The following is a 15960-nucleotide window of genomic DNA, read 5'->3' on the forward strand; positions in this document are numbered from 1 at the left end:
TGTGTGAACCGACGCTCATGAACGCATCACAAGTGACGTCATAGATCCATTAATCGCGATGCACCATTTGTCTTGTGCAGGATTAGCTTGTAGAGTTTGGAAACACGTGAAGCATATCGTGATAAAAATATAGACACTTTGTGGTCACATTTGACTGATTGTTAGTTTTGTCATTAAGTGGTACACATTAGAAACATCTCTTCTTGACGAACGTACTGTAAGTTTCTGTGGTTCACGGTTCTTTCGGCCGTGAGTATATTCATTCGATCGTCCGCTGACGTTGGCATGAACGTTTACATTGCAACATATACACACAGTACAAATTTACATTTACATTTGCACCTGCTCCAGACATGATGCAAATTTGCACCTGGTGTAAATATACACATATGAGTAAACGCGTTTACATGACAAGCATACTCACGTATGTATATCTACACACAAATATGCACACATATGTATAGAGGCGCATGTGAACGGTGTATTAGACGTTAACCAAGTCAGGGAACCACGATCACGGACGGACCTGTCGATTGTTTACAGACCGCCGGCATATAGCTGGACTATTGCTGAGTGCGGCGTTAAGCAACAAACAAACCAACAAACATGACGTTTCAAGGAACATGAGGGTTGCACGTCCACAGTACACAGTAATGAACAGAATAAAGCAGGAACTTTCAAGTGAAAATGCATTTTGTCCGATAGTTTAGTTCAGGTGTTTAGGCGGAACGGTGTTTCCTAATGCGTTTGATTTGTCGGTAAACATTATCACAGAGAAAAAACATCTCAACAGTCAGTGCTATGTTGGTTCCAAATCTGTCCCCATTGACTCAATGATTGTCATGGCATGACACCGGCTGAGATGAGGATCGGGGGGTCAGTGTGTGTGACCTTGTTTAGTATGTGGCAATTCTACGTCTTATCTCCAAATATGATTTGTCAGAGGAGGTTAATGATTACATCACGTGTTCAAACTTCATCAACTAAACAATTGTGGTCAAAGCTGGTGAAAGAAAAGATAAGTAAACAATGCGCTTCTGAGCAGATTATCTCTATCTAGATATCTATCAATACGATCTGGACGAGAACATGTTATGGAAACTTGCAAAAGATAGACCAGAATATTTTACTACTTTAGCTCGACCAGTTCGCTTAGGTGCAATGCCAATATAATCAAAGGAATGTATTTGTGGAACAGTTTCGAGTAATATCGTAAATAACGTTTTTATGTCATGTCAAAAGAATTGAGAAGAAATAAATATCATGTTTCATAAAAGCATTGATCTTTATATATTTGTAAGAATCTGGACAGACGATGATACCTTTCTTTTTTTCTGCTTGGAGGTTTACCTGAACAATAAGATGAATAAGACAACAATGTATGGACAGAAAGCATGATAAATATTGGCGGTGCAGTTAAAAGTGGGATAAAGTCATCCGAAGCTGCTTACACGAAACAATGTTTACAGTGTAAGTGTACATATATATAGCATAAGTGTGTGCATATAGACAAATGAGAATAAATACACACACTTATCCTATAAATGTGGTTTTACAACCGTATACGTTGTACTCTTCATGAAATGGAGGAAATTAAGATCTGTCTGTCTGTCGTCTGTATGTCTGTCTACGAGATCCAGACCTCTGCTCTGATCTGCCCTGTAGAGTTTGGGAGGTCATCGGGCAGAAAACAAGATGTCAGCCGGTCTTATTTAATCATCTGTCATTCGACGGAATCTTCGCTTCGGAGAATCCACACGCCTCAGAGATTAACAGTGCCAGTTTATTAGAAGCTGGGTCGTTCGAACAAGTAGTTGGATAAGATTTCTCAAATCACGCATTCCACGATTCTGTGATCAAGACGGATCGTGCTGATCTCATTACATCCTTTGTTTTCATAATCTGACATATCTTTCTGCGATGCTGAGCAGCCAGCCCATCATACTCACAGTTGATAAGTTTAATGAATCATTAAACAGATATGCATCATCATAACACATACTACGAATTGATTAACGAGGGATATAATTTACGCAACAAAATCGTGTTTCAATAGGAACCTGGAAATTAACAATTGCAATTGAAAGAATTGTGTTTTCACGAACAGATGATCTCATCACTGATTTTCAGTAATCCATTCAAGTAATTTTTACCACAAGCTTGCTTTGTACGCCCAGTGGAATCGTCTCGTTGTTATCTAAAGTTAACGTTATATACAGTTAACTACATTTATAACGAACACGCTTATAACGAACTGACGGATATAAAGAACTGTTTTTTGGCCCAGTCCATTTGCTGTAATTATGCTGTCTATGTGCTTATAACGAACTACGGTTATTACGAACTAAATTTAGTGTTCCCTTTTAGTTCGTTATAACCGTAGTTTATTGTATTTAAGAAATGTCTTACTTTGAATGTACAATGATGGTGTGACATTTCCATTTGTTGCACGATTTTACAATTGCCAGAACGTGACAGTGACACAAGACTCAGTGAAATGTCACAGCCACAATATTCAGGGAATAATGTAACGGACATGGCATTTCTAATTGACACACATTATTTTATGTAGCCTAGCAACAAATTGCGTTTTGAGATGTATTGGAACTTTTTGTATTGATAATCAAAGCAAATTCGGTTAATATAATCACAAGGTAGCGTCGTTCTGAGATTACGCATTTTCACAAGCACGTGCTTGATCACTGACATCGTGTTTACATTGAGACATTAAATTGAGTGGAAGTATCGTTATATCATTCGAAGATCGTTGTTTCATATCAGATTATGTGCTGGAGTACTGTACTAGAGAGAACATCGGTTGTCGCAGTCGGACTTCTTTGCCAGGATCCTGCTCAGCATACGCTTAGTGTATGACATAACATGGCCTGATGAAATGCAAATGAATTATGCATGAACATAATGTAGAATATTCAGCGTGATATCAGAAATCCATTGTATGGACAGGAAAATTAACGCCTAATTCGACGAAATCTGACGGAGACGATCTAGGATACAATTGTATGTAATCATAAACATGATAAAATATTTATACAACAGCAATGTTTGTGATACACATATAATCAAAGTTCACGAATAAACACATATTCGATCGAACAACTAGCGTTGTCGTTCGTTACGTCATATTGGTCTTGTTTATGGGCGGAGTGATCGCGAGGCCGGTTGTTGATCAATGAATGAATGAAAGTAGTGCCCTAACTTCTCATCCAATCAAATTACGTAATATGCCCCCATTTGTGTAATAATTGTAAATTGAGGACAAGTAGTCCGTCGTAACTAATAAAAGTACGTAAGTTACATCTGATCCAACCGCGTTGCGGCAAGTAATATGTTCTTTGTAAATCACCGAAAACGTCATTCACCCCCATCACTCCCCAATTGGTTAATAGGCAATATTGCTGTTGTGCTAACCGTGTCCATTGCCATGGACTGGAAACTACTAGCTACCATGTCGATATACTCTTTTTTTCTCGAAGCAACTCGTTTGTGGAATTGCCTTAGGCGCTCTCAGATGATAAGTACATTTTGTGCGGTGTGCTATATTTTGTATAATTGGCTATCTGAGTTGCTATATTATTACAGCTGGGATCTGTGTGTTGTGTTCAATTGACTGTTTGCTATATATTGTGTAATATTGAATGTGCTACATAGTGTATACATATATCATGTACAGACGATGTACAGTTTGCTGTGCGTACAGAATGGTATGATCTGGGCTGGATTAGTACTCTACTGTATGACATATATATTATATTATAATTCAGTATTAGTTGAATTCATTTAGTTTTATGGCATCAAGCTTCGTTTTACTGTGTGCAACAATATCATCATCATCATCATCATCATCATCATCATCATCATCATCATCATCATCATCATCATTATCTTCTTCTTCCTCTTGTTCATTTTCTTCTTCTTCTTCATTTTAACACGGAAGACAATGATCCAGTATCACGTCAACGCTGTGTTTTGAGATAAATCTTAAATGTAACTTTATGATAAGTCCAAACAATTGAAATCCTCCCGAGGTCAGCATTATCAGCAGTTGACGAAACTTGCTCACATGCAGAAAGAGCGCTAAGAACTGCTACCTACTTGAAACACAGATACGGATCGAATACGCCTACAGATGGCATATGACGTAGTGTTTTTACATACTTCTCAGTTGGGATAGAGTAATCCCTATCACGAAATGGTAGTAATCGAGTCATACCAAAATGATCTAAAGTATCACGTGGCATAGATACGTCAATTTGGAATTCCATTTATGTACAAGTTACCAGAACAACATCTTTATTGGGCGTCTCGCAAAACAATTTATTTGAGTAAACAATGTTCACAATGCCAAAATGCAAGCCTTTTTGTGAACGGTCGATGATTACCTTTAATCGTGTGTTATCTTTATTATTGTTTGTTTGTTGTTTAACGCCAAACTTAGCAATATTCCAGTCATATGACGGCGGTCTATAAATAATCGAGTCTGGATCAGACAATCCAGTGATTGACATCATGAGTATCGATCCACGCAATTGGAATACCATGACATGCATTAACCAAGTCAGTGAGCCTGACCACCCGATCCCGTTAGTCGCCTTTTACGACTAGCATAGTCGCCGTGTACGGCAAGCATGGGTTGCTGAAGACCTGTTCTAACCCGGATGTTCACGGGGTTCACGTTCAATGTCCAATGACATTGTACTGTTTTTATATCTCTACGTTTCAAAGGGTTACCGGGGAGAGTTTCAAGGACCGCGTGCCTGTTATTCGAACCATCAAATGTTCCAGGTTCAAAGTGTCCTTGCTGATTGTCTGTCCTCGCTCCCCGACGGAGAAGATCAGTTTTCATGCTGTCAAATACAGACATGCCACACATGGCAAGATATGGCAGTACTTACAGGCCGTTCCGTGAAGTTCCGGGTTAGAATAGTCCTTCAGCAACCCATGCTCGTAAGAGGCGACAATGCTTGTCGTAAGAGGCGACTAACGGGATCGGGTGGTCAGGCTCGCGGACTTGGTTGATTCATGTCATCGTATCATACAGTTTGGCTCTCTTAGATTCATGCTCATGTCAATCACTGGATTGTCTGGTCTATTTACAGACCGCCGTCATATATATAGCTGGGATGTTGTTGAGTGCAGTGTCAAACAATAAACAAACAAACTCGCAGGCCACTTTGGTTTCCAGACTAACGTAACCCAACTTCTTATCTCTACCTCACCATTGCTGCACTTGTATCATGGCGCATTATACATTTGTCACAATAACAAAACACTTTCCATCCATATCATTGAAATAATATGAAGCTCAAATCACAAGCGTCGGGGATATTTCCAACACATAATCTACCATTTTATATCACTATCCCTCAAGTGTACAACCATTATCAGCACTGAACACGGGCAGACATGCGCAGTTAATTGATCGAAACACGGAATATGTCAAATTGATTTAGTTATGTATAGCGCCGACTATTACTCATCGTGTAAAATATCCCCAGTCACGAAGGAAACCATGTACATACCTTGCGGGATTTATGATAAAAGATATAAATTCCTACAATTACAAAGGAGTTGTACATATAATAAATCGAAAAGGTTAACGACGACCTATACTGGATGTGTCTTTTGGTATAAATGATATTAATGCCAATTGATTACAGTAGCAGGGAAATGTTAATATATTTTATTTAAAGGCACAAAGGTAAAGTATCTAATATATTTTTAATTCCTTATTTGATGGGGCGCGATGGCCCAGTCGTCTGGGGCGCCGTAATTGTCTGTGCAGGGATGCATCCCTTGGGCACGCCAAAAGCCTGTGTGCGGGGGATCAAATCGAGTGAGTGAGTGAGTGAGTTGGGTTTAACGCCGCTTTTAACAGTATTCCAGTTATATCACGGCGTGTCAGCTTAATGGGGGAGGAAAGCCCGAGGTGATGCAAGTCTCAGACGTTTACCACTTCGGTGAAACCCAAGGGCACGGGTATGGTGCTGACAAACCTAGAAACATAATTGGGGCGAAGCGGGATTAGAACCCACACTCATATGTTTCTGGCGTGCCCAAGGGACGCAACTCTGCACAGCGAATCGCCTTAGACGACTGGGCCACCCGTGCGCCCGATCAAATCGATGTTTCTAGGTTTGTCAACACAATATCCGTGCTCGTAGGTTTTACTAAACTGGTAAAAGTCTGAGACCTGCATCACTTCGGTCTTTCCTCCCACATTAAGCTGACACGCCGTGATAAAACTGGAATACTGTTCAAAGCGTCGCTAAGCTCAACTCACTCACTCACTGCCTTATTTGAATATATCTATTTCGTCAAAGTCTTCATAATAATATCTAGGGTTCAAATTGAACATGTTTATATATTGCTTACTGTATCAATCGATTAGCGATGATCAATACAACGAGGAAATGATCTCCGATGTCAGTGATCAAGTACGTGCTTATGAAAATGCGTAATCTCAGAACGACGCTGCCTTAAATTGTGATTATATTAACCGAATTTGCTTTGATTATCAATACAAAAAGTTCCAATACATCTAAAAACGCAATTGGTTGCTAAGCTACATAAATTAATGTGTGTCAATTAGAAATGCCATGTCCGTTACATTTTTCACTGAATATTGTGGCTGTGACATTTCACTGAGTTATGTGTCACTGTCACGTCGGCTGTCATTGATCAGCTGTTAGGCTATCCGAAGGTCGCGTTACGTCAGTATCAAATGAAGGTCGAAGTCCAAATGTTCAGAGAAAGTTGATTATGAAAACCACTATGATGATTGCTGATTATTCGCCGTAGATTTGGGTGTTGACACAGCATTAAGACGTTATATTCTTCAGGAGCGCCGTCCCAATAGCTTTCGCCTTTGTGAGTGAGTGAGTATGGTTTGACGCCGCTTTAAGCAATATTCCAGCGATATCACGGCTGGGGACACCTTATATGGGCTTCACACATTGTACCCATGTCGGGAATCGAACCCGGGACTTCGGCGTGATGAGCGAACGCTTTAACCACTAGGCTACCCGACCGCCCCTTCGCCTTTGTGACCATTGTAGTTTTCAGTAGAGTTTTAATTTACTGATGAAATGACTCACTCATACTCACGTGTGGTCATTGTATGTTGAAACTGTCATACACAGTTCTGTATGTTGTTGATTGCGATTACAGTATTTAAATGACTATTTGCTTAGCATACACAAAACGTGTGAATGTGGGGTGAAATGAAATGTGGTATAACGTCGCGTTCAAGATTATAAAGAGATTTTTTACGACATCCGTGCGCGTATGTGCTTCTACTCGTCCGGACTTATGTCGGTTTTATAGTGCTAGCCACTCAGATACCATACTGCAGTTTGGCATGGATACCCCATATAGCCGATCAGTCCGTGTTGTATTCCCTTAAGGCCGAGAGCCAGGCAGGGAAACAACAAGTACCATCCTTTAACGTCTTTTGGTATGACGAACGCAGATGCGCTGTCCAAAGGACCACAGAAGCTGTTTATAAATAAAGGGACATTTCTACGTTTTGTTTGTTTGTTGTTTAACGCCGCACTCAGCAATATTCCAGATATATGACGGCGGTCTGTAAAATAATCGAGTCTGGACAGACAATCCAGTGATCGACATCATGAGCATCGATCCACGTAATTGGGATCGATGACATGTATCAACCAAGTCAGCGAGCCTGACCATCCGATCCCGTTAGTCGCCTTTTACGACAAGCATAGTCGCCTTTTACGGCAAGCATTGGTTGCTGAAGAGCCCGTATCTTCACAGTTCACATTTATACGTACTCATGATTCGTGAATCTTGCAATGCTATTAATGCTGACATAAACTCTGTAGTCCGTATAAACGAGGTTATATGGTGTTCAACTGGGATCTTTCACTCTCTATACCACACGCTGTTGACAACCTAGAGACATTGTGATGTGTGTAATAAACGTTAAGATGTAAGACATTTATCATAATTAACATTCAACGAAATGCGAGACAACCACAAGGCCATTTGTGGGAAGTGCCAATCATTGAAACACTGAACTCTATGACGTACACGAGGCAATGGGTGTTAAGATTTTATGCATGAAATAAACGGGAATTTGCGGCCGCGTGCGTCATTAAGGTCATGACCGGCTGTCATGTCTATAGCTGTCAACCAGTTTGATCGATGTATGTTTCGTCACAGACAGATGTAATACACACTACTCCCTGCACTGTATTTTTTATTTTTTATTTTTTGAATAATTCTGTTCAAAGGGACCTTTTAACTAAATTCACTAACTCATTTTGAATCATTATTTCTACAGTGTTAAATATATTTTGATTATAAAATGTATCTTGTTTACATGAAACCGACTGATAATCTTCAACAAATGTTTAACAAATAATTTGGAAATAAGCAGTTACTGCACAGTGTTTATTTGTGATATGTAGACTGTGCAGGTACATGTTTATTGTTATTATTTATCATATATGTTTAAAGATGCAGCAACATTTCGTCACATTGCGTTGAAACTTGCAATTGACAGACAGGAATCAGATTCGAACTCACAAAACAGACAGATCTACAACCTATCCACAAAGCCACCGTGAACTATCACCAACAAATTTGTCTAGTGAGTGAGTGAGTATAGTTTTACGCCGCTTTGAGCAATATTCAATCAATATCACGGTGGGGGACACCAGAAATTGGCTTCACACATTGTGCTCATGTGGGATAATCAAAGCTGCGTCTTCGGCGTGACGCGCGAACAATTTAACCACTAGGCTACCCCATCGCCATTGATGTCTGATATAACGCAGTCAGCTATAACGGACCCAAGTCTTATTCTTAATGATGTAACACATGTATTATCGTGCGTGTTGCATATATTGTTTGACATGCGTTAGACATCACATATAAGCCAACAACATCAATCAAACACGCACTGTAGTGCCCTGGTGAAATGTACAACCTATGACAATGAAACAGAAGCTTTTTAGGGCCATTTGTTTTTTTCAACTAACTTGAAAATTCAAGATATTATGTTGAAATTTCAAGATACTAAGTTAAAATGTCAAGATACATACTCAGTTGAAATTTCAAGATAATGATCTTGAAATTTTGAGTTAATAAGTTGAAATTGCATGATAAGTTGAAATTTCAAGATAATAAGTTGACACTTCAACTTATTATCTTGAAATTTCAAATTAGTATCTTCACGTTTTAAGAAAAAAAATACGAAAACAACAAATGGCTCTATTTGGCTTCCGGACAATGATAATCTTGTCCACGAATTACATCAACATACTGCACAGGGGCAAGAACACACAAGTATCGTCGGGTAATGATTATCACAAACGAACTGCTGAGCACAGTGACAACATATGCAGGCAGTCATTATCAAATGACAGATACGTGAAGACCGTAAATAACAATATAACAACACTACAGACATATATGTCATATCTGTCATCGAGGTTAGCGTTAACAAAAACCATGCATCAATTGTGACTGATGGCAGAGGGCGGCTAAATTAGAAAAAAATGTTCTTTCGTGGTTTACTTGGTTATTTAAAAGTCATTTTCTTGACAGAGGCAATAAGTCTCGGTGGTATAAATCACACATGCATTGAGGCGTCCGTTGTGTTATTAGCGTACATACACACCATGGCCGTAAGCGGTATAGAGCAACACACGCGTGCAATTATGGAGGAGACTGTGGAAGATTTGATATCAGAAATCAGGCAATATATTTCAATAAGGAAATGTGCACATAACCCTGGACGTTATATCTTATTGCGTGTTAGTATAGTATATGATATTTGAGACGAGTGAGTGAGTGAGTTTGCTTTAACGCTGCTTTTAACAACACTTCGGTTATAGCGTGTCATTTTGACGTGGGGGGAAAGCACGAGTGATGCAGGTCTTCGATGTTTACTGCTTTCGTGAAACCCGTGAGCACATGGTGATGACAAACCTAGAAAGCATAGGTTTCTGGAACGCCTAAGGGACGCAACTCTGCAGTGTCATCCGTGGCTTTCCGCTTTTAGCAATATTCCTTTGGCAGCGTTTACCAAGAACGGGTTCACTTAAAAAATCATATGCGGAATCGAACCAGGATATTCGGCGTGACGTACGAGAGATGTCCATGAATGTGCTACACATTTCATAGACGATGATTACGGGGTAAAATATGTCACAAAGATGGTCAGAAAATAAATTGTGGTTCAACCAAGTACAATCTGAGTGATGCTTCATTGTTTCAGTAGTGTTTAACATACGTCGTGTGTGACAGTCAAACACTTGCAAGCATAGGGAAATTGTTTGTTTCCTGTGAATATGTCAACAAAGCTAGACAATCACGAACAGGATGCACATGTGGATGACCGGACAAGACATGAGGAGTGTCGGTTCTAAAACAAATGGTATATACCCCGCTTATTGCATTGATATGCAGCTTATCTGATGCGCAAAAAGTCTCACTTTTCAGTTTCCATGGAAACAGTGATCTAACAGTGTTTGTCGCATGCCTTTGGAGAAAAGATTCCCAGGTGTAGAGAGGCATGCGTTTCATGTTTATAGTCGGCGATATGAACGTTATGTAAATGCGTAATTACTATATATTTATATGTGTGTGCGAGCACGGTTAGGTCGTGGATCGAAAACATGGCATGATATTTAACTCATTTTGAAAGTTTAGAAAGTTTACAAACATAGTCCTCGGAGATTCCTACGAGACGCTAAAAGAGGACTTATTGTCAAATAGGTTATGTTCGGGATGGTCAATAGTACTGAACTGACGGATATAATGAAATAAATGCGTTTTGATCTCGTCCATTTGCTGTATATATGCTTATAACGAACAACGGTTATAACGAACTAAATTTGGTGGTCCCTTATAACCATAGTTTACTGTTATAACCGTAGTTTACTGTATATCTTTATATCCCAAATTGATGTAATGAAACAAAGGGGCGCTGCGAATTGCGGCGCTAGAAGAATAAATATGTATCTGAAATATAGGAGGATTGAGTGAGTGAGTGAGTTGGGTTTAACGCCGCTTTTAACAGTATTCCAGTTATATCGCGGCGTGTCAGCTTAATGTGTGAGGAAAGCCCGAAGTGATGCTGGTCCCAGACGTTTACCACTTCGGTGAAACCCACGAGCACGGGTATGGTGCTGACAAACCTAGAAACATAATCGGGGCGAACCGGGATTCGAACCCTCAATCATAGGTTTCTGGCGTGCCCAAGGGACGCAAATCTGCACAGCGAATCGCGGCCCCTTAGACGACTGGGTCACCCGTGCCCCCAGAGGATTGAAGTAGAAGAGAGTCCATCATTGTGCCACACCTGTACACATACACCCACTGTAGTAGTGAGTGAGTGAGTGAGTGGGGTTTAACGCCGCTTTTAACATTATTCCAGTTATTTCACGGCCTGTCAGCTTAATGTGGGAGGAAAACGTTCTGTAGTGAGTGCGTGCGTATGGTTTTACGCCGCTTTTAGCAATATATCAGCAATATCACGGCGGGGGACACCAGAAATGGGTTTCACACATTGTACCCATGTCGTGATTCGAAAAGGATCTTCGGCGTGACGAGCGAACACTTAAACCACTAGGCTACCGGACCGCCCCTAAACTATGTAGTAGATACATGTATATATGTAATATATCTATGTGAACAGAGGAGTGAGTTTTCAGGCGGAGATGGCCTATGAGACACATAAAAGCTAATAATTACATAAAATTGTACATTAAAAGGCATTAACAATATCACAAAGTGGTATTCCCGACCATTTCTGACGTTTTGTTTAAACGTGAAAATTAACAATTTGCAGGAATTGTTTTCTCAAATGCCCTCTAAGTAAGTATGTAATGTAGGCAGTTATAACGCGGGAGTAAACACGCTACGGGAAAACCTGATATCAGCCGACAGGGGGCGTTATTCTGCAAGGTCGTACAGGTACAATTAATGACAACAATATGGCGTTTACGGTCATGTTTACGCAGCGTTAATGACAACGTCTAAAGTCGATGGCTAGATATTTACAAGCCGAAATAGACATCCGTCACTCCTGCCTGCTATCAACAAGAATCAATTACCGTGATGTACTCTTAGAATGACGTATTAATTCACCGTAACATTGGCAACAGAGACGTCATATATAGGGAGTTATTTGTTTCAAGGTCAAACGTCTGGGAAGATATGTGATATGATATCCGTTTCATCTCACCGTTGCCCGTAATGTCTGAAGCACTCATATTATAAAAAAACCTCGATGATAATTTTACTTGAATTATTGAATATTATGCGTGGCGTAAAATGAATAAAACATGTACAACGCTCTGACATTTAATACGTTGATACATGAACGTGAACAATTATGTGCAATAAGAATAGATAGGCATCCCCATCCTTAACTTAACCAACGCCCACGCCCACGCCCACGCCCACGCCCACACCCTTGAAATACACCTTCATCCTTCATATATATCGGAGTTGTGTGTGGGTGATGTGGGGTGCGGTATGTGATGTGTTGGAGGGCTTTATTCACCGGTTCGAATCCCAGATTCTACTTGATGATGTTTCCAGGTTTGTCAGCCAATACCCGTAATCTTGGAATTGAACAAAATGGCAAAATAAGAAGAAAATCTGCATCACATCGGGCTCCTCTACAGTAACATCCCGGACAGTACCGTTCGCAGCAACGTTGTTCGTTTTAACATACATCCAGATTAACGGCCGAAGGGTGAAGAGTCATGAGTGATGGCAATTTGTATGTAAACTGGCGGACAAAACAAAGTATACGACCCCGTTTGAGGGTGGCTGAAAATAAAATTAACAAGAAATGGTTTTCGATGTTGAAGTATTTGATATGGGTATCACAAGTGTGTCTGGGGACTTTAAGTTTGCAGAATTTCGGCGACTGTTAGCCAAGTAACGTATTGATAACGTTTGTATTTTTTGGTCAACTCCAATTTTCAAGCCCAGCAGTTTATATAAACGTTTCCACCAGCAATTGTCCGGCAAGCGACATTAGAGATCAATACTTTCACTGAATATTTATTAAGATGACAATGAAAATTACGCTCTGGGGTTTTGCGAACTTCGTATATTCGAATGGACCTTAGATATGTCCGCGTCAATAAGTGCTTGACTACTCTACTTGGTTTAAGAATACGTCCATATATTTCGATTGAAATTGTCAAACTTACCTTTCACATATCTGAACGTTCAATTTATATACACGATTTGTGGACTTTGTTTTCGTGTTTAAATAGGCATATATCAGCAGTTTTAAAAAGTAAGTTGTGTTTAACGCCGTATTTCACAGTATTCCTGTTATATCACGGCGTGTCAGCTTAATGTGGGAGGAAATCCCGATGTGATGCAGGTCTCAGACGTTTACCACTTCGGTGAAACCCACGAGCACGGGTATGGTGCTGTTAAACCTAGAAACATTATCGGGACGAACCGGGATTGGAACCTACAATCACAGGTTTCTGGCATGTCCAAGGGACACAACTCTGCACAGCGAATTGCGGCACCTTCAACGACTGGGCCACCCGTGCCCCCGAATTTAAAAAAACAATATCCACACATCATATACAATATGAGAGTACGGTACGTACGTATACACGTATTCACAGCTATGAAATCCGGAATATTTCGACGTAGATTATTTTGAACATAAACTGTGGCAGCGTGGTAATTGAGTGGTAATGACATATGCAAGAGCTGGCATTGTTATTGAAATAGACATTCAACATGAAATAGACATCGTGACGTCAATGACCGGTTATACAACACGTATCCTTGTTCGCTATCTTCAACACTAAATCCGGAATCGTTCAGTACGTTTCTTGTTCGTATCTGTCACCCAGATATTGATTTTTCTAGTACCAGTGGCAATATTATGTAAATACAGAAAATCGATGTATTTTATATTTACATAAGTCTGTTTTTGTTGAATTCGTTACCTATTAATGTGAGACATATACAACATTAGAGATTCCATCATATGTACTTGATGACTGACGTTTCTAACTAATGTTTTGAGAATTTCTGAATAAAGCCGTTGTGAAAAAATGTCCTGATTAGCGAATTTATGAATGTTTTAAGTTAGATGTGAGTTTGTTTTTTGAAGCCATACACAGCAATAGCGCAGCTGAATGTATATGATGGCGACATGTAAATGATCATATCTGAATCAAACAAACGAATGATTGATATCATGAACAACGTCCCTCACCATCGGGGGCGATGACGCGCAATCAACCGAGCCTGACCACCCGATCCATTTAGTCGTCTCTTACGACCAGCTTAAGTTGATGGGGAACTTTTTCACTCTCAATTCCTATGGTGTTTTAGAATGATGGGCGTACACACATGGTGTGAATAAGTGAGTATTTTCGTGTGAAGTCCAGGCAGAACGTGCCTCCAGTAAAACCTAGATTGAGAACAGGGGGAATACAACGCGTATCGAAGCTCATTTCTAGTCATCGAACCTCGTTGTTGTTGTTGTTGTTGTTGTTAATTTGGAAACCACCGGACCTGGAATTGTGCTGATTGTGCCGCCGTAAATTATCATTCACTCGTTTTTATTGTATTCTAAGTCCAGTATGCTACTGAAAAATACCCAAATAGGATATATACAAATACCCCAATATCCCATAATCTATTTCAATCTGCAATGGTTGTAAAAGTTGCAATAATCAACCACTATCTCACACGATAATACTCAAATCTGTTCGAGTCTCGAATGTTTGCATAGATGTCAATAATCTACCATTGTCTTTAGAGATCATAGTCAGGTTTCCTATCTCATGTGTCTGTATAGATTACAGTAATCTACCACTTTATCTCAAGATAAGTCCCAAATCTATTCCAGCCTCCACAGATCCCACTATCATCTCCTGCAATCTGTTAAGATCGTCGTATTCAGACTCATACTAACTCCCCAAAATCAGATTTTTCAATCTCTTATCAATTCTCAAATCGATGCTAGTCTGTCATGATCTGCCCCGTGAATGACTGTTGTGTGAGTGGTGGGCTACACGTGAAGATGTTAATGATGAAGATAGCAGAGGTAGTATTAGTATTAGTAGTAGTAGTAGTGGTAGTAGTGGTAGTAGTAGTATAAGTAGTAATAGTAGTAGTAGTAGCAGTAGTAGTAGTAGCAGCAGTTTGTTTTATTGTTGTTTGACGCCTCACTCAGCAATATTCCAGCAATATGACGGCGGTTTGTAAATAATCGAGTCTAGACCAGGCAATCAAGTGACTGACAACATGAGCATCGATCTGCGCAATTAGGGTACGCTGACATGCATCAACCAAGTCAGCGAGCCTGACCACCCGATCCCCTTACGACTAGCATTAGTCGCTGCCCGAAGACCTATTCTAACACGGATCTTCACGGGTCAGTAGTACTAGTAGTAGTAGTAGTAGTTGTAGCAGCAGCAGCAGCAGCAGCAGTAGTAGTAGTAGTAGTAGTAGTAGTAGTAGTAGTAGTAGTAGTAGTAGCAGCAGCAGCAGCAGTAGTAGTAGTAGTAGTAGTAGTAGTAATACCATTAAAAGTAGAAGTAGTCGTAATACCATTAGTAGTAGTAATAATAACATAATATATTTATATAGCGATGAATTCAAGCTAGGCTGCTCACATGCGCGTTAGAAAATATTACAATAAACGTAGAAGTGGTATTGACGGTTCCGCTGCCACCAACAGCATCCCCGCCCATGGAGCTGCCTCATGCAATAACTACATGGGTTTAAAGTTGTCTTTATCATTTCCCCCGTACGTGTCATCCTACATCAGGCAATGCACTTCTGGACTCATCAATCTATATCGGGGATGGTTATTCTAACAATAATGACGACGAAGAAAATAATCAGAAGGTAATATGGCGTTTAACGTCGAGTTCAAGATAATTCCAGTGTAAGGACAAGTACGGGGCC

Source organism: Haliotis cracherodii, unplaced genomic scaffold (assembly GCF_022045235.1).
Source record: "Haliotis cracherodii isolate W230 unplaced genomic scaffold, xgHalCrac1.p SCAF_2, whole genome shotgun sequence".
Classification (NCBI taxonomy): Eukaryota; Metazoa; Mollusca; class Gastropoda; order Lepetellida; family Haliotidae; genus Haliotis; species Haliotis cracherodii.